Raw genomic sequence first — 19532 nt, forward strand, 5'->3', positions numbered from 1 at the left:
AGAGAGACAACAGGAGAAGTTTAGAGTGGCTCAAGATACAGCAGTTGCTCAGGCACAGCAAGAGGAACAGAGTCGCTGAGTATATTGGGTCGATTCAGGATGCCAGTGCACGGGAGATGGCACAGATGCTAGTAGAGACCGGAGAGGAGATACACCATTGGAGGACACTATATGAGAGTGCAGTTCCACCAGAGCAGAGAGCACCATCATATCAGGCACGATCAAGGATAGAGAGCAGGGCACGCTCTCGGAGGTCATTGAGTAGTATGGGGGTGAGTGGACCTATGAGACCACCACAGCCAGGACTAGGAGGGACATCATCCATGAGACATGGCAGGGATGAGGAGGACAGAGGGAGTACCCAGTGACAGAGGGAATACCTAGTGATAGAGGCACGTGCTCTTTAGACAGACAGTAGACATTATGTAGTTTGACATTTTTGTAGTCAGCCTGCGGGCCATACTTAGGACAGACAGTCCAATTTTGTACTCTGATATTATGATGATATATGATATGATATGCATTGATATGATGGGATGCAATGTGTTACGACTTATGTGATTTTCTATGTATGGATGACTTATGCACTGTTTATGTACGATTGTGGAACATATATGGATGCATTTTTATGTGTTTTTGATGCATTTATAATATGGAATGAATAAAATGTTTGATATGATGCTTAATGTAATGCAAATTTACTAACCAAATGGATGCAGGATGCAGCATATGTGTGCGGGGAAATTGGAGCACTAGACCGAACTGACTATCCAAACTGACGGAAGAAATGTTAGTAAGAAGAAATGAGACAGAAGACAGTTAGAGATGAAGAAAAACTTGCTTTCAGTAATGCACTTTGTAGGTGAGAACCTTTATTTTTATGTAGCAAAACGGATGCATAGCATCATGGCATTGAAGGCCAGAGCTGAAATGCAACCCTTTTTTGCAAAAGACAGCCACATCATAGACAAACAACAATCACAATCAAAAAGAAAGGGGCCATGAGCCATCCCGGTCACTCTAAATCACTCAGTGACATCATCGAGCCACATAGGAACATGACCGAAGCCAAAGATAAATCAATAAAAAGATAAGATGCACAAATTCCAACAAATCAAACAAACATCTTGATCTTCATTGTCAAAAGTTGAAAGTGCTGATAGGACGATCATGCTATCTGGTTTCAGGACATGCGGTACCCCGTCTAAGACAGGACACAGTCTGGTTTCGAGTATACCACACCCTGTATAAGACCCATGATAGTGTGCCAAGGACGAATTGATTTTGAGGTTGATTGATATGACAATGTTGATCAGTTTAAATGTCTAGTTTGAGTGAAAAGTTCATCTGTTTAAGCATGATTTCATTAAAGCACGAGTGTCGTTGGATGTATGCTCAGGGATCTGTCTGATGCACAAAGCGGTTATTTATTGCAAAATGCTTGTTTTTGTTTTGCTTTTCAATTTTTTTGCATTTTTCCAAGACTTTATTTAATTTTTTTTAGAGATTTTTTCAGGACATGTTTCAATTTTTATGATCTTTTTTTCAGGACATTTTTAAATGTTTTTTTTGAAGATTTTTTCAGGACATTTTTAAATGTTTTTGAGATTTTTTCAGGACATTTTTAAATGTAAAAGTTCTAGTGATCGATCATGACAAGGGAAACACACCCAATGCACATCTAAAAGACATACATAGACCGAGACCAAAACATATGTACAAGAAACCGGGGTATGCAAGACAATGATGTTGACCAATAATAGGCTTGGAATAGAACATTGGGTCAAGACAAAGATAGACCTGAGAAACCGGCTGAGAAAAGCATAGCTTAGAGGTCATGATAGATGATGGAGCAACAATCTCATGTTACACATGGTGCCTGTTTGCCAGGTTTTCACCAAGGTACTTGCCCAAAGCAGCTGTTTGCCAGGTTTTCACTAGTGGGCGAATCATTTTTTTTTTCTTTACTCTTTGCTCTTTTTCCTTTTCTCTTTTTTCACTTTTTTTTCTTTTTTTTTTTGTATTTTTTCTCTTTTTCAATTTTTTTCTTATTTTCTTTTTTTTTCATTTTTTTGTATTTTTTCAAGATCATATTTGAAGAAGTACTGATAGAAAATTATGCCCAGTACTTGCGAAGATGCATGCTATTTATAGGATCAGACAGAGGTTCACCTTCTTGGGTAGCAAGCTGATATGCCCCCAAGCCATATGCTGCAGTTACTATGAAAGGACCAACCCAATTAGGTTCAAATTTACCTTTGATGATGTTAGTAGACTGTGCATTCTTAGGGTTTGCCTTTAAAACCAAGTCTCCCACTTTGAAGTGTCGCCCTTTGACCCTCTTATTATAAGAGCGATGGAGATGGTTTTGATATGCTTGCAAATGTGTTAGAGCTGTCTGATGTTTCTCATCTAACATCTCAAGCTGATGCAGCCGAGAGACTCTGTGTGTCTCATCATCAATCAGATGTTGCAAGGAAACTCGCAAGGAAGGAATCTCCACCTCCAAAGGTAAAATGGCTTCCGCACCATACACCAAGGAATAAGGTGTTGCGCCAGTAGGTGTGCGGATAGAAGTGCGATAGGCCCATAGTGCTGGATTCAACTGTACATGCCAATCTCGACCAGCATCATTGACAACCTTCTTTAGGATCTTGATAATGGTTTTATTGGATGCTTCGGCTTGACCATTCCCCTATGGATAGTATGGACTGGAGAAACGGTGTTGGATATGAAACTTTTCACAGAGCTCTTTAACATCTTTATTCTTGAAAGGATGACCATTATCTGTGACTATGGCAAGGGGAACCCCATACCGGCATATGATATAATTCAGCAAGAATTTTGAAATTTGGACACCCGTGATATAGGTCATGGGGATAGCCTCGATCCATTTTGTAAAATACTCTATGGCTGTAATGATGAACTTGTGTCCATTTGCAGATGTCGGGTGAATCTTGCCAATAAGATCCAATCCCCATTGAGAAAAAGGCCACGGAGATATGATAGAACGAAGCTCTTGGGCTGGTGCATGAATATAGTTTCCATGAATCTGGCATTTGTAGCACTTCTTAACAAAATCATGAACATCTTTTTCCAGAGTGGGCAAATAATACCCAACATGAATCAACTTTTTGGCTAAGCTTAGACCATTGAAATGGCCCCCACATATACCATCGCGAACCTCGTGTAAAGCCATTTGTGCTTCGTCAGAATCCAAACACCTGAGGAGGGTATGGTCAAAGGAACAGCGGTAAAGGGTGTCGGTGATGATGACATATTTGGCTGTCTGTCAGATAAAGGCTCGGCGTTGGTTAGTGGAAAGGTTGGGTGGTAAAGTTTGGGATTTCAAATATTGATATACATCATTGTACCATGGGGAGTTGGGACCAACAAGAACGCACATCACATCCACTGTCGGAATGTCAAAAGAAGGAACCAGCAATTGTTCGACTAAAAATTCACATTTGTCCATATTGTTTGGCATATTTAACATGGAGGCAATCGTAGCCATCGCATCTGCCGACTTGTTTTGCATTCTTGGAACTTGACTGAAATGGATAGCTGTGAATTTGGTCTTGAAGAAATCTACCATGTGCTTATAGGGAATAAGCTTTTCATCTTTTGTTTCGTAGTCATCATTCACTTGTCAGATGACTAATTGAGAATCTCCATAGACTTGCAAATGCTTGATGTTCCAGTGGACTGCTACTCGAAGTCCTGTAACCAGTGCTTCATACTCTACAATGTTATTGGTGCAGTGGAAAGTTATTCTGTAGGACTTTGGAATAGCATCACCTTGAGGGGTGACAAACAAGATGCCGGCTCTGAACCCGAACCTGGTATGGGACCCATCAAAGTATAACTTCCATTCATTAGAGGATGTGAGAGCAAAGACTGATTCATCTGGAAAATCGGTCAACATGGGATGATCATCAGAAATAGGAGCCTCTGCAAGTTGATCTGCTATGACTTGTCCTTTTATCACCTTTTGCTCCATATACTCAATGTCAAATTCACTAAGAATCATGACCCATTTTGCTAGGCGACCCGTCAAAGCCGCTCAGCTAAGAAAATATTTTAAGGGATCAATTTTTGCAACCAACAATGTTTGGTGGCTTAGCATATAATGTCGGATTTTCTGCGTTGCAAATACCACTGCTAAGCATGCCCTTTCAATAGTTGAATAATTTAGCTCATAGCCTACCAGTGTCCGGCTGATATACTAAATGGCTTGCTCTTTTCCGTTCTCATCTTGTTGGGCCAAGAGAACTCCTAATGTTGTTTCAATTGTAGAAATATACAATATGAATGGCTTTCCATCTATCGGAGGCATCAGAATAGGCGGCGATAGCAAATAGTCTTTAAGGGCTTGAAAGGCTGATTGACATTGCTTAGTCCATTTGAAAGTGACACCTTTGTGCAGTAGATGTTGGAATGGATGACATTTGTCGGCCAACTAAGCTATGAAGCGGCGAATTGATTGGAGCTTTCCTTGCAGACTTCTTAATTGCCTGAGGTTTGAAGGGGGAGGCATATCCATTATTGCTTTAACCTTGGCAGGGTCAACTTCAATGCCTCTGTGAGAAACAATGTACCCTAGTAATTTGCCAGCTGTGACACCAAAGACACACTTCTTCGGATTGAGTCTGAGTTTGTAGGTCTCCATTCGGTCAAAGATTGGGCCCAGGATGGCTAGATGACTATCTCTGGTGACAGATTTGTATAACAAGTCATCAACATAGTCCTCCATCAAAGTGTGCATGAAATCATGAAAAATTATCGTCATTGCTCTTTGATATGTTGCGCCTGCATTTTTAAGACCAAAGGGCATCACATTCCAGCAGTAGGTACCCCAAGCATAGGTGAATGCTATCTTATGCTGATCTTCAGGAGCAATGCGAATTTGGTTATAGCCGGAGAACCCATCCATCAATGAGAGCATCTCATATCCAGCAGTCATGTCCACTATGATGTCTATGTTTGGCAATGGAAAATCATCCTTAGGGCATGCTTTATGGAGATCCCTAAAATCTATGTAGATTCTGATTCTGATGCCCCCAGTTACTTTGCTAACTGGTACTAAATTTGAAATCCAGTCCGCATAATCAATGGGTCTAATGAAGCCCACATCTAGTAATTTTTTTAGTTCCACCTTGACCAAAAGAGCCACCTAGTGATGCATCTTTCTAAGTTTCCATTTGATAGGCTTGGCATCGACTTTTAGTGGCAAATGATGAAGAACCAATTCAGGATCGAGGCTAGGCATATCTACATAGGACCATGCAAAGCTGATCTTCTTCTCAAGAAAGAAATTGACAAAATCTATTTTTTCTTGTTGTGATAGGGAAGCAGCAAAATGAATGACCTTAGGGTTGTCAGGTGTACCCAAATTTATTTCCTCGGTCATTTCCACAAGCAATGTTGATTTGTCCTGGCTTGATAGGGGTATGTCCACTCTTCCACCTTTGGGCGCCTCTGAGAGGTTTTCACCCGTAGGTACGTCTTTTATTTTGACTTTTGTATGATCAGAGAGTGCCTTACGGTTTTCACCCAAAGATCTATTCTTTTGATTTTTTACTATTTCTTTTCTTTTTTCATTTTGATGACTGGAAGAGGGAGTTGACTCCCCAAAATATGCTGTGGAATCCAGGTCAATAGCAAATCCTTCCTTATGATCACCTTGTGGTATGCCTTCCCATAGTCCAAGGAATTCTACAATTCCTTCGTCATTTTGAAAATAGTCCAATGTGAGCGGTTCTTGTTGGTCATGTTGGATAAGCTGGGGATAGATGAGGGGCATGTCATCATTGGTTGTAAGGAGAGAGAGGGCTGATATGGTAAAGATATGAACATCTGTGGTATCACTATCCGAACTGCTTGTATCGGATTTGGAGCTTGGATCCCAAAATGACTCTATCCAAGCATGAGGACATGTTTTAGGAAGAGGAGTTATTTCATGTTTGTCTTCCATAGGCAAATTATCAGGGTCAATGAAAATATTGTCGAGGGAATAGGAGCTAGAAGAAAAAGAACTCCACTCCCATTCATTGGAATCAGTTTTGGGTCAGGTATCCTCAGGTGTTATTTCATCGTCAGAATCACGCCCTTTTCTACATGTGGGCACTTTGGTAGATGTATATCCAATTTGCAATGGTACAAAACCTAACCCTAAAGTTGGAGGTCACCTCTTGGGTATGACAGGTTCTAGCCTTCCATTGTTGTTCAAGCCTAAGCCACTGCAACCATCATATCCTTTCTTTTGCAGCATAGTAAATCCTTTGCCGTATCATTCCACTTACAATCTGACAGGTGGGGTCTCAGTTGGATCTCTATAAAGCCAATCTATGACATCATCATCTACAGTTTCTTTGTCAAGTTCTCCCAATCTTGTAAATGTAGTAGGAGGCTGATATTGAATAATGACCTTAGGTTCCTTTTGCAATAAATGCGGTTTGCCATATGATTTTGGAGATATTGGTAAATTCCCGATGAGGAATGTTTGATCCATTGAATATTCTCCACATCCTTGGTCTTGTATCTTCAATTTTCCTTTGACAACATCTAACAATTGATTAGGATCCACATAGTTATGTGATTTGGCCTCTCTATTGACTAGGACTTGCTGCTGAGGGGTATCCTTTAGAGTAGCACAAAATTGAAATGGATTAGGATCTCCCAGAATTGTTATCTTAGTTCCATTATAAGGATATTTTAAACATTGATGATAGGTGGATGGAACTGCTTTCATTGCATGGATCCATGGACAGCCAAGGATCATATTATAAGGGAGATCAAGGTCGAGGACTTGCAGGAAAGTGTTTTCTGTCATTGGACCGACTCTGATAGGCAATGTAATTATCCCTTTCGATGGGTGCTCAGCATCATCATATGCTTTGATTGTTATTCTTTTAGAAGTATCAATGTCATTTTCTATATATCCAAGGCCAATAACCACTGTCAAAGTACAAATATTAAGACCTGCTCCGCCATCTATCAAGACTCGCCGGATTTTGCAGTTGTGAACAAAGACTTCAAGGTGTAAAGGATCATTGTGAGGGAGATTATCATGTGAGATATCATTGTCAGAAAATGCGACATTTTGGGAAACAGCTAAATGTCCAATCCGGGCTTGAAACTAGTCAACATCAATATCTGTCAGGACAATGGACTCAATTAAAGCTTTATCCAGGACTGTACAATGCATGGGAGACATTTTCAGTAACTCAAGGATTGATATTTGTGCAGGTGTCTTTCCTAGGTGATCCAAAAGATTATACTGACTTGCAGGAATTGACTTGGGAGGAGCTGCAGGAGCTCCTTTCAGGACTATTTTGGATTGACGAGTGGTGACTGTGCAAGAAGGATCTTGTCCCTTTACTCTTAGGGTAGAAACATACTCATTTGATGCATGAAAACAATTAATGACATTGTTATAACCAGTATTTGCATAATTGGCCGTTTGGGCAGAGTTGGAAGAAGACGCTTTACCCTTGTCATGATCAAGCAAAGGAGTTTTGAAAATAGTATGATCAATGTTAGAGGTCGGATGGGGTGGATCTACCTCAATTACTCCTTGCTCTAATAAATCTTGAATCATATGTTTCAATTGAAAACATGATGCAGTTTTATGTCCTTTGGACCGATGATACTCACAGTACGCATTATCATTCCACCAATGCGGTTTTACCACTGGTTCTGCCTTGATATCTGGTAGCTTAATAAATTTTGCTTGTATCAATTGTCTCATTACTGATTCAATAGGCTCTCCTAATGGCGTAATTGTTGAGGAGGCCCATCCCGCGATCGGAAGGGTTTGTGCTGCTGGTTTTGTTGTTGGACTTATTGTTGGTTATATTGTTGAGTATGTTGTTGTTGAGCATGCTGTTGGTATTGCGGCTGTTGAGTAACATTGCTCATTGGTGCTTGATTTTGTTCCATAGTTGACATATTAGGAACACTCAATTTCTTGATCGTGAATGGGGGTTGATTTGCATTCACCACTCTTGCATCAACAACTCCATCATTAGTGACATTCTTGTTCTTATACCAAAATTTGTTTCTATCCCCCGAATAATTGGTGTTGTCATTGTCTTTATTGAGCTTGATAATTCCTTTAGCTACCAGAGCCATTTCAATGCTCATTCCTTTCTTAATGAGTTTCTCTATAGTACTGGGACTTTTCAATTTTAGCTCATACATCATTTCTAGGACCAAATTCTGGATAAACAGATTCACTTGTTGTTCTTCGAGTATATCAAGAGAAGAACGACTATACAAGCTTCGCCATCATTGCAAGAAAGTCACTAATGATTCACCTTGCTTTTGCTTGGTGTTGCATAAATCTGACATGGTCACGTCACTGTCGACATTGAACGCAAAATGAGATAAAAACTTTTGAGCCAATTCAGACCAAGTCTTTATATTTCCTGGTAGATGTGAATACCAATCCATAGCTTGTCCCGTGAGACTTCATGCAAATAAGTGCATTAAATACGTCTCTTCATAGCTTACCTCAGTACATGCCACGAAAAATGCTCAAATGTGATCTTTTGGATTGCCATTCCCTTTATATTTCTCAAAATTAGGTGCCTCAAAATGCTTAGGGAATGGAGGCATGTATACACACTTGTCAAAAGGATTAGGACATAAATCTTGATCTGTATACAACTTCTTTGTTACTTTAGTTTCTAATGCGTCAACTTTTCATTGCAACTTCTCAAGTTGTTGTGCAATTGTATTATATTTTAGAGGTCTATCATTAATCCCAGTTCGTATCCTTTGTCGATACATCGCATTTCCGATCGGTTGTTGATACTCTGAAATGGCCGTTTTTGGTGTCTCCGGCATATAAAGTTCTTGGTACATCACTTGTTGTTGCGGTTGTGCTATGCCTTGATATTGACCTTGTTGTTGTGCTTCTTGGAGCCTAGGTTGATATTGCAATTGAGTAGGTTGTTGATATTGCACAGGCACCAATTGCGGTTGTGAAGTAGGATAACTTGTTTGCCTTGGCACATATTGTGGCACATGTTGGTGTTGAGGTTGATGAATCAGAATTTGTTGACTTTGTGCCAATTGTTGTCGTGGTGTATATCCCATCATTTGTAAAAAAATTTGTTTAGATGGTTTTCGTTGCTTCTCCTTAGGATGAGGTATAGCACTTGCATTAACTTGCTGTGTTGTTTGTCCAATCCATTGTGATGGTTGCAAGTTTTCATTAACTTGTAATGGTGCCGAAGGCGCTGCAATTTGTTGTCGAATGCGAAATTGTTGTTGTGGTACATTGCTTGTTTGCACATTAGATTGTACCTTTTGTATATTACTCAATTGTTGCAACAATTATTGTTGGTGCAAACCACTATCTGTAGCTCTTTGTGTCGCCATTATCGAAGGATTTGTCGCAATAGTGTTTGGCAAAGATATTGAACTTAACGGGACATAAGAACTTTGTTGCATCATGGAATTATTTTGGACATTGGTGATATCAGGCATTCCAGTTGTGAAGCTTTCCTGCATCTTAGATTTTGATCCAATTTTATGCATGTAAGGAACCACTTCTTGTTGAGGGATAGCTGTGAATACTTGCATGTTCTTCATTTGATCTTGTGTTACAGGTGTTGCATTGAATAGTGGATTATTTATTGTCTCAAATGGTGACTTCTGAGGAATAGTCACTGTCAATGCCTTTGAAGCACGTTTACTCATCAATGTAGGTTGAGTTGCTTGTTGTGCATTTTATTCATTTGGATGCGGGGAAAAACTTAACAACTCACCGCTTTGTTGTTCTTGCACATTGATTTGGTCACTTGAAGAGGTCACATTACTCATCATGTTAAGATACTTTTGTGGAAACATCTTAAAGACCTTGCTCAAGAACTTATCCATCTTTTTTATTATCTTTGGATCTTGAAGGAACATGTCAACATCATCAGAAGCATCGGAATCAAATGAAGAATCTGGCTAGACATTTGGATTCGTTTCTTGTTGAATGCCTTGATATGAACCAAATCCTTGTGAGAGGGTTTGTTCTTCATATAATGTTTGAGTTTGAATGTCATGTTGCAGGTGTGGTTGATTCAAATTAAAAGGTGCACTTCCTCTTGGAGTTGGTGGAACACTCCCATGTCCTTGTTTCATAGGTACAAACACTGGTTCATATAATGGAGGTGGTCCAAGTTGAACCATTCCATATGGTGGTAGAGATGTGTTTGATGAACCTTCAATTTGTGTTGTTTGACTAGTTTGAAACTGCAAATTTGCTATGTTGTCCATGGGTTGATACATTGGTTTGCCCATCTTTTTAGATTTTGATCTTGTCTCAATAGGCATGACACTTGTACAAATGCAATGCTTTTTTTTTTTGGAATTTTTCAAGGACAATATATGATATGCAACTAAATGCAACCTAAATAGCTGAAAATGCAATCTATGTTTTTGGTTGTTTTTCAAGATTTTGACAAACTTATGAATGCAAATCTAAGAGAGGGACCCTTAGGAAATTGGAATGATATCTAGACCTCAAAGGAAAAAAGGACTTAAGTGACAAAAGGACAAAATGACAAAGTCTCCCCTATATGCTTGGATACTAAGCTAGGTTTGACCAAATGACATTGATGACAAAAGGACAAAAGGTTTGATAAGGTCTAGATTTCTTAACAATGACTTAGGGTTTATCAAAGATTTGGATTACTCAAGTATGACAAAACCTAGTTTTGACACTATATGCTAAGGGACAATTAATATGCAAGTGACCTTAATATGATATGATAATGACCTAAGCTTAATGAAGAGACTTAGGGTATGCAAATGGATGACCCTTATTGAAAAGAGTATGACTTAGGTGAAACCTAACCTTGGTACTTGACAATGAACTTTGCAAAATGCAACCTAGGATGAACCTAAATGTAAGTGACATGGTTGTTGAGACAAGATTTTGAACAATATTTGACAACCATGTTTGAAGATGATTTTTGAATCTTGTTGAACCTTTGTTGGATGAATGTCTCTTGTGTTTAATCTTATGTTGGATAAATTTGTTTTGTTCTTGAAATGAGATACAATTCAACTTTTGACAAGAAAAGAATACAAGATATTGCAACTTAGACTCAAGACAATCATGCTCATTCCCACATTTCTTATGGTAGGCAAGGACATTAGGTACTTGAGAGGTAGACTTATTATGGGATTCAAGGAGAATACATAGATGCTTGACCCCACGGGCTCCCCTCCATGACACTCACTTCTCAGGGCAGCCAAGCATCACTCCCCATGGAAATCTCCCCATGGCGAACTTAGTATCTCTTCCAAGTATCTGAACTTGTCCTTCTCAAGAAACTAGAAGGGTTTTTGGCCTCTAAAAACAGGGTGTTTAGTCAGGATTTTTGTTAAGCGTTACTCCTTGATGTCACACAAGAGTGATTGAGACATTAAGCCCATCAAGATACCAAAAAAATGTAGTCGCGCAAGCACGATTTAGACCAAGAGGCCCTACTTAGATGTTGATATGAGAAAGAGTTCAAGGGTCATCACTTCCCAAGTAACTGCAATTCCCACGTAACCCTTCCTTCAAAGCTTTCGCTCATCAGGTATTTTTTAATAGTGAGTTAGAATGCCAAGGTATTCTAGCCATACTCACTTTGGGTCGTTCCCTTCTCACAATTATCACTTGCTTGCAAAAGCAAAGTGGTCGGGAAGGCAAGCCCTCTAAAGGTGACAAACAATTAAAGACACGAGCATGGTATCGAAGATCTGGATTTTTGATCACCCTAAGAAGGATGAGAGCATACTCTCCTACTCCAATGTCACACTCAACAATCAAAGCAAAAACATACTCATTTCAAACTATTTAGAAATCACTAGGTGCGTAAAACATTAATAACAAACACCAAGTTTAGTTGTTTCTCCAAGGCAACCTACAAAACCCAAGTTAGAAGTTTGAGGTATTTAGTCTTTGACTATCGATTCTACATAACACATGTTATTAGTTTCATTTGTTGTCTTTTCCATGCATATGCCAAAATGCTGCACAGATAATTAGTACCAAAAACCAAAACACAGAAAACAGAATGCAAAAACAAGACAATTTTCAAGTAAAACACTGCATTTTTACCTCTGTTCTGGACTTTACACAGGCGCAAAAGTCATGACATAGGCACAAAATGTCTTCAACACAAGCGCAAGGTGCTTGACAGAGGTGCAAGTTGTCTCACACAGGCGCAGAAGTCCCCAGAAAGTCCTGCACTGCCCTGTTTTTCAGTTTTTTGGCCTACAAATCAACTCAAAAGCACTCAAAGACACAGTAAGGGGTTAGATGGTTAGTGTTCATTTTGGGTTCACCAATTAATGTACGTTAGGAATTCAGAAATCATCACAAAACATATCAAAATACTAATCTAGCTCAATCACAAAAACACAATTGCAATGATCTATCCTAAACACATTCAATAGAGACATAAAGATAAAACATTCAAAAAGATTATGCAAACCAGATGTAAATCCAAATGTTTTCTTCATGCGGCTCCATTGTTCTTCTTTCCTCTTCAAATAGTTTGGTTGTGGATCTCACCTACAAGTGCACATACATGATTGAAAGCAAGTAGGTAAGAAAATTGCTCAAAAGTACTTGAAGCGTGATTGATTAGAAATTCGATAATCTGATTAGGGGATTCGATTGAAGAAATTCATCCAATTTATAGAAGAATTGGAGAGATGACAAGATTAGCATGATTTAATTCAAATGGAAATTGCAAATCAATTATGTCAATTATGACAAATTATGACAAATTATGCACTTTCTATGCAAAATTTGTTGATTGATGATTTATGACAAATTATGACAACTTCTATGTCAAAAATTGATTGATTGTCAATTATGACAAATTATGACAAATTGACATGTCATTTCCATGAATTTAGGAGAGAAATAGGAGGAATTTGAAATTAAGAATTAGAAAATTAAGAAATTAAAGAATTAAGAATTTAGGAATTAAGAAATTGATGAAAATTAGAAATTAGGTAAATTAATTAATAATTTATCATTTATTAATTAATTCACAAAGAAGAATAATTAGCCAATTAAATGAACATTTAATTGTGACAAGAAAACTTAGGATAAATAAATAATTTATTAATCCCAAAGGAGGAAATGACAAACCAGGTTAAATGATGAAATCATGAAACCCTAGAAGATGAATTAGGTCTTGATGAAAGATAATTGACTCGATTCGATTTGATTTTGGATTGATAAATGACCAATGTGATAAAATGATTTGATTGAGAAAATGTGCCAATTGACGAGGAATAATGACTAATTGATCCAAATTGACATGATTGAAAAGAACGACGATTGATGACAAAATAGATTGCAAAATGACAATATTGAAAATAACCACGATTGATGACAAATCGATCGCAAAATGACAAGATCGAACATGACAACGACCAATGACAAATCGATCGTTAAATGACAAAAATGATAAGGATTGATGATAAATCGATCACTAGAGGACAAGATTGACAAGAGGACAACGATCGATGACAAATCAATCGCAAGATTGACAGGAGGACAAAACCCTAATTAGGATTGACGATGTCCAAAATGATGACAAATAAGCACGCACATTGATGCGATAGGATAAGATCGACCAAAATCATGATTGAAGATTGTTGTCGACAAGACCAAATTCAAGAGGCGAGACAAATGAAGAATGTAGAATAATGACTCGATGCTCACAAATGATAAAGACCAAGTGCGAAACATAGGAGAAATGTTAATGCGATGCAAAAACCTAAAATGAGGCAATGCACAAATGTTAAAGTATGATTCCGCAAGCGTTGACCATTTTTAGGTGTCTACAATATCTAAGTGCAATATTACACTATTCTCTACTTTATCTTTGTCATCATCTGATAATGTGTTATACATTTTGCTGATATTTTTCAATTTACCATCCTTAGTAATTTCATCTAGTAATTTATCAATAGGAGCTATGGACTTCTTCTTAGGAGTCACCTTTTTCTTCTTCGAAGTTAATTTCTTTGTTGGGGGCCTTACTGCCTATTGTTTCTGTCTTGTTCTTCTAGGAGAAGGTGAAGATATGGGTGAAGATTTCCTTTTTCTCACAACTCTTTTGAATGCAACTGGTATGTCACTTTCTGAAGAAGTTCCAACTAGTGAAAGGTGAATTTCTAGTTGAAGTGCCTCTAACTCATCTTCAGTAAAACCAGTTTGTTTAAGTACATCTTCCTTAATAGCTTTTGCTTGCCTGGATCCTTTTCTAACTGTTGTCTCAACCTTTTTAACATTTTTCTTTGATTCAATTTGTTTTTCAATAGTCTCAGCACTGCCAAATACCTCTTCTTTAGGTTCCTTAAGTGCTTCTAGGAGGGCTTTTGCATATGTTTCTATTATGTGGTTATCAGTTTCATACCCCATTTCAGTAACCCAGATGGTTCTTGGGATAACTGCCTCCATCCAAATTTCATCCTTCTTTATCACAAAATAAATTTCATATTTATACTTGTCCACAATTGCTTGTGACAATCTAACTCTGATCTTCATTTGGGCCTTCAATGCCTTAAAATACTCATTTATGTTCTTTTCTTTGTTCTCTCCCATGCTGTTTAGTAAATCTAATAACTGTTTGCCTACGGGTATATCAAAACCAAAATTTCTAATACCAATATCAGATACTTGTTTGGTTATGTCTAGCATTAGACAAACAAGTAGGTTTCCAAATCTGAATGTTCCCTTTTTGTCTTTCTTTAAACTCCCAAATTGTCAATCAGTTCATCTTTAAGCCATTCACACACATCTATTCTTGCATTATCATTAATCAAATCATAGGCACTTTTAATGCATAGGCTATAGACTAAGTTTAACCTATTTGCAAGTGTAGTTTTGTAGCCTAAGATCATATTGATGAATTTCACATTGATATATGTTACAACATTTACCCTTAAAGATCTCTTATCAGATGTTGCACTGGTTAGGTTTATCACTAGGTCATTTGAGACCTTCTTTGTTTTGTTAGGTCTGTTACTAGTGGAAGGTAGCCCTGTCACAACCTTTGCTACTTCTTTTGTGATTTTGTGAACCGAATCCAACCAGAAGAATGCACCATGTACCCTACTTAGTACTATCCTTACAACATCCTTGGGAAAATCTGGGATACTGAGAATTTTAGTGAAACCTAGGGTTTCAACTATCTTGTGTTTAGGTTTGATATTTCTTGATTCATCACAAATTATAGATTTATACATATTCTGAATTTCCTCATCACCCAATTCCTCTATATGACAATGTGTATACATTCTAGGGTCTTCAACAAAAACTACTCCCTTAGGAATTTTAGAAAATGCACCAATGTTATCATCTTTCCTGGCAATTTTAGGAACCAACTGGAATACGAGTCTAGGGTGTTTAATAACTTTGACAACAATAGGGTTTTTAATGAATTCAGGAGCAAATGAAGAAGCCATCGATATAAATACCTTTATCTGCCTTAAGGAATGATTACTTGATGAATTGCTTCACTTCTTTGCTTGAAATGCCTTCGCTCTGGAATTTTCGCGCTCTTGAAGATTTGAATGCTTGGTGAAATGAAAATGGAGCCAAAACACTTTCTTTATAATGTTAATTTCACCAACCACCAGTTTTAATTCTTGCTGGTTAAGTAATGACTTAACTTATCTACCGGTATAGAAGTAATTTCAACTTCTCACCATCAACCGAGGGAATAATAACATGTTTCACATTTGGTTGCTAGACCCTCAAAGGAATTTTCTTCAGCTAGATGAAGAGTCTCCTGTCGATGGAGTGTTACTCTGTTCTGTCGGTGGAGGAGTATTCCTATCAACATTTAGATCTGACTTTCTGATCCATTATTTTGAGAATTCTTGCTTTACCTCTTCAACCTTTTCTTTACCTTTCAAACTAGCACCATTATTACTTGTCGGTGATGCCTTACTTTTGCAGAATTTTGCAATATGTCCAATCTTGTTGCAAGCATAACAGGTCACATTGTTTTTCTAAATATCTTTCCCATATCCTATGCCGGTTTGTGTTCTACACTGATTAGATAAGTGTCCAAATCTTCCACAAACATAATATCTTGCATTCATTTTGCAATTTTTTGAATTATGACCAGTTTTGTTGCATTTGGAGCATTGACCGACGGGTGTATTGGTGCTCTGATAAATTCTAAATCTACAATGATTTTCTCTATGACCATACTTGTTATAGTTAAAGCATTTACCATTAAATTTATAAGAATTTGGTTGTCTTACCATTTTTCTATCATCATGTGTGTTTGCAGTACTAGAGCTTTCACCAACTTCAAAGCTAAGGCCATTAGTGTCACCATTTGGTTTTTGATTTTTCAACAAGTCACCAAGTTCTTCTAAGTTGTTCTTGAATTTTTCCTTGTGTTGATTTGTAGTAGTCAGTTCTCTTTCCAAGATACCTTTTTGTCTTATGAGTTCATTTGAGTCATTTTGTGCATGCATCAAATCTGTCTTCAATATATCATTTTCATAACTAAGTCTTGTGTTTTCGTTTGCAACATCATCTAGTCTTCTATTCAAGTCTTCTTCATTCTTCTTTTTATCTTCAATTTCTTTACAAAATCTCATAGTCATATCTTGCATCTCATTCTTTGTTGTCGTGTTTTCTTATTTCAGCTTATTCATCAGATCACTAAGAGTTTCATTTTCATCATTCTCATTTTGCATTTTTTCACAAAGTTCACTTCTCTTGTTTCTTGTTTCAGCTTATTCATTAGATCACTAAGAGTTTCATTTTCATCATTCTCATTTTGCATTTTTTCACAAAGTTCACATTCTAATAGTTAGTCCTTCCGGTTCCCTTCTTAGGTTGGCACTGGATTCATTCAGTTTTTCAACTTCTTCATCTAGGGCATCCATGTCTACTTCATCAGAAGAACTATTTTTCAGTAACCTCCATTAGTTTCTCAGCATGCTCTCTTCTTTTGGCCAAAGAGGCTTTATACTTGACTTTGAGTTCAGCATAGGCTCTTTCAGTTTGAGTGAGATGATGAGTAAGTTACCTCATACTGTATTCCCCCATATCTCCTTCAAAGTGGTTAGAATTATAGAAAGGTTGGCTCTGATACCAATTTATGAATACTAAGAGGGGGTGTGAATTAGTATACCAAAAAATACTATAATCAAACTTCTAAACAGTTTAGCAGCTAAGTGGTATAACAGATTCACTAATAAACTGGTTAAGATAAATGCAAACCAAATAGAAAATAAAGCATTTACCCACAAAACCACAATCACCATAACACAAGATATTTGACGTGGAAACCCAAATGAGAAAAACCACAGTGAGCAGAAACCAACAAGTAACTATCTGTAGAATAGGAACCAGACCGGTTAAGGTCATATAATATTCTTCACCAAAATAGATCATGTTAGGAATCTAGATCTTTGTTTGGAGGTAAGTCCTATCAAAGACTACCTTGTGAGAGGATTTTTAGATCCATAGTTGTGAGCACCTTGTTAGAGGATTTATAAAGGCTTATCTAGGCCTACCTGGTTAAGGGTTTCAGACTTGTCAAAGATATGAGTAATCAACAAGTGGGTGATCTAGATACTAGCACAATATACTTGGTTAGATCCTTGATAGCTCATAGTTAATGCATTTCAGCATTACTTCAGTCTTCAATATCTCCATATTCTAACTCTTCACACAGACCTAATCTTCTCTTGTATGATCACACATACAAAAACCCTCTTTATCATTTAAAACCCTAGACATGATGTCCTTATAAAGGAGTCTGATTTCATGTCAGTCCAATAGGATTAGATTACAAGTTCCTAGGCTCGGTGCATCTAGACACATTTGGTAACATGACACAAAATCACCGCCAAAGAGTCAATGGATGATAACTCATTACAGAAATACTGGTTGGTAACTCATCACAAAGTAGTACTAGTTCATATAATTTACCGATTACCTGTTATGAAAAATCAAGACCAAAAAATGTCAACTACCGCTTTGTTCCTTCGAACCCCTTGAGATCCTCTAACTGCTTAAGATATTCATACCGCTTGAGATATTCTATCAATTTGTGACCGGTAAACATTTTCTGCAAAACACTGATAGTCTAAAGACTATAATACATAATACCAGTTGGAACAATTACCAGTTGTGTTGGAAAATGTACACTCCAATGAGATATTGTAGGTGATTAAAGGTTTTGTCATTGATGGAAACCTTGCAATCATATGATACCGGCAAGACAATATACCGGCACCAACAACAATAGACTCTACAACAGCACATAGAACATCGGTAGTAAAAGGAAGAATACCGACACCCAGGCCGACAAGAATTTTGTTTATAATATATTTTTTTACTTAATTATAAATTCATTGTAAGCTGACTTGGCAAGTTATAAAATGAGTCATATATGTATGAAATCATTATAGAGCATTTTGTAAGGAAGAAGATAGGTGAAATAAGGCAGACCTATTATGCGAATTATAGGTTAAGGGTTTATGTATGAAGCAGAGCTAAAACCAGTACTGGATCTAGCATAGTAGATGCTATTTTGAAGCAGTACAAGACATTGGATGTGCATAATCCATTTTGTAAGTCAGTGAGACTTCCCATTTTGTAATTGAGCATTGAGCTCTAGGCACTTGGCCTTCCTGCATGTGCAGGCCCCTATTGTAGCAGTAATATTCTCTTATTGGCCAGTAAGTGAATATTGTGGGTTACAAATCCCACGAGGTTTTTCCCACACTAGGTTTCCTCATTAAAATACTGTGTTATGGTGTGCTTTTCATGTGGTTGTTGTTATCTCTTTTTATTGCATTACTTTTTGTTTACTAGTATACAATATTGATATGCTTTACATGTTTTAAGTTAAGAAAATTATCTAGCCAGTTAGATACTGATTCACCCCCCCTCTTAGTATCTTTGGGAATCCTAAAAATTGGTATCAGAGCTTGCTCCTCTATTTTCAGAAGCCTAATAGCTTGAGAAAGATCTTGACACCGGTAGAGATGGAAAACTTGATGAAGCAATTAGAAGCAGCTCTCTCAAACTATGATACAGAAAAGTTGAAAAATATCAAACTTGAAGATGATCTAAAGGTTGCACAGGATATTATTCAAGCACTTCAAGAAAATATTACCATTGCAAGAAACAAGAGAAGAGAACTTTGTGAAAAAATGCAAAATGAGAATGATAAAAAAGAAACTCTTAGTGATCTAATGAATAAGCTGAAACAAGAAAACATGACAACAAAGAATGAGATGCAAGATATGACTATGATATTTTGTAAGGAAATTGAAGATAGAAAGAAGAATGAAGAAGACTTGACTAGAAGACTAAATGATGCTGCAAATGAAAATACAAGACTTGGTTATAAAAATGATATATTGAAGACAGATCTAATGCATGCACAAAATGACTCAAATGAACTTATGAGACAGAAAGAAATCTTGGAAAGAGAACTGACTACTGCAAATCAGTACAAGGAGAAATTCAAGAAAAG

This window comes from Cryptomeria japonica, chromosome 1 (genome assembly GCF_030272615.1).
Source record: "Cryptomeria japonica chromosome 1, Sugi_1.0, whole genome shotgun sequence".
NCBI classification, from domain to species: domain Eukaryota; kingdom Viridiplantae; phylum Streptophyta; class Pinopsida; order Cupressales; family Cupressaceae; genus Cryptomeria; species Cryptomeria japonica.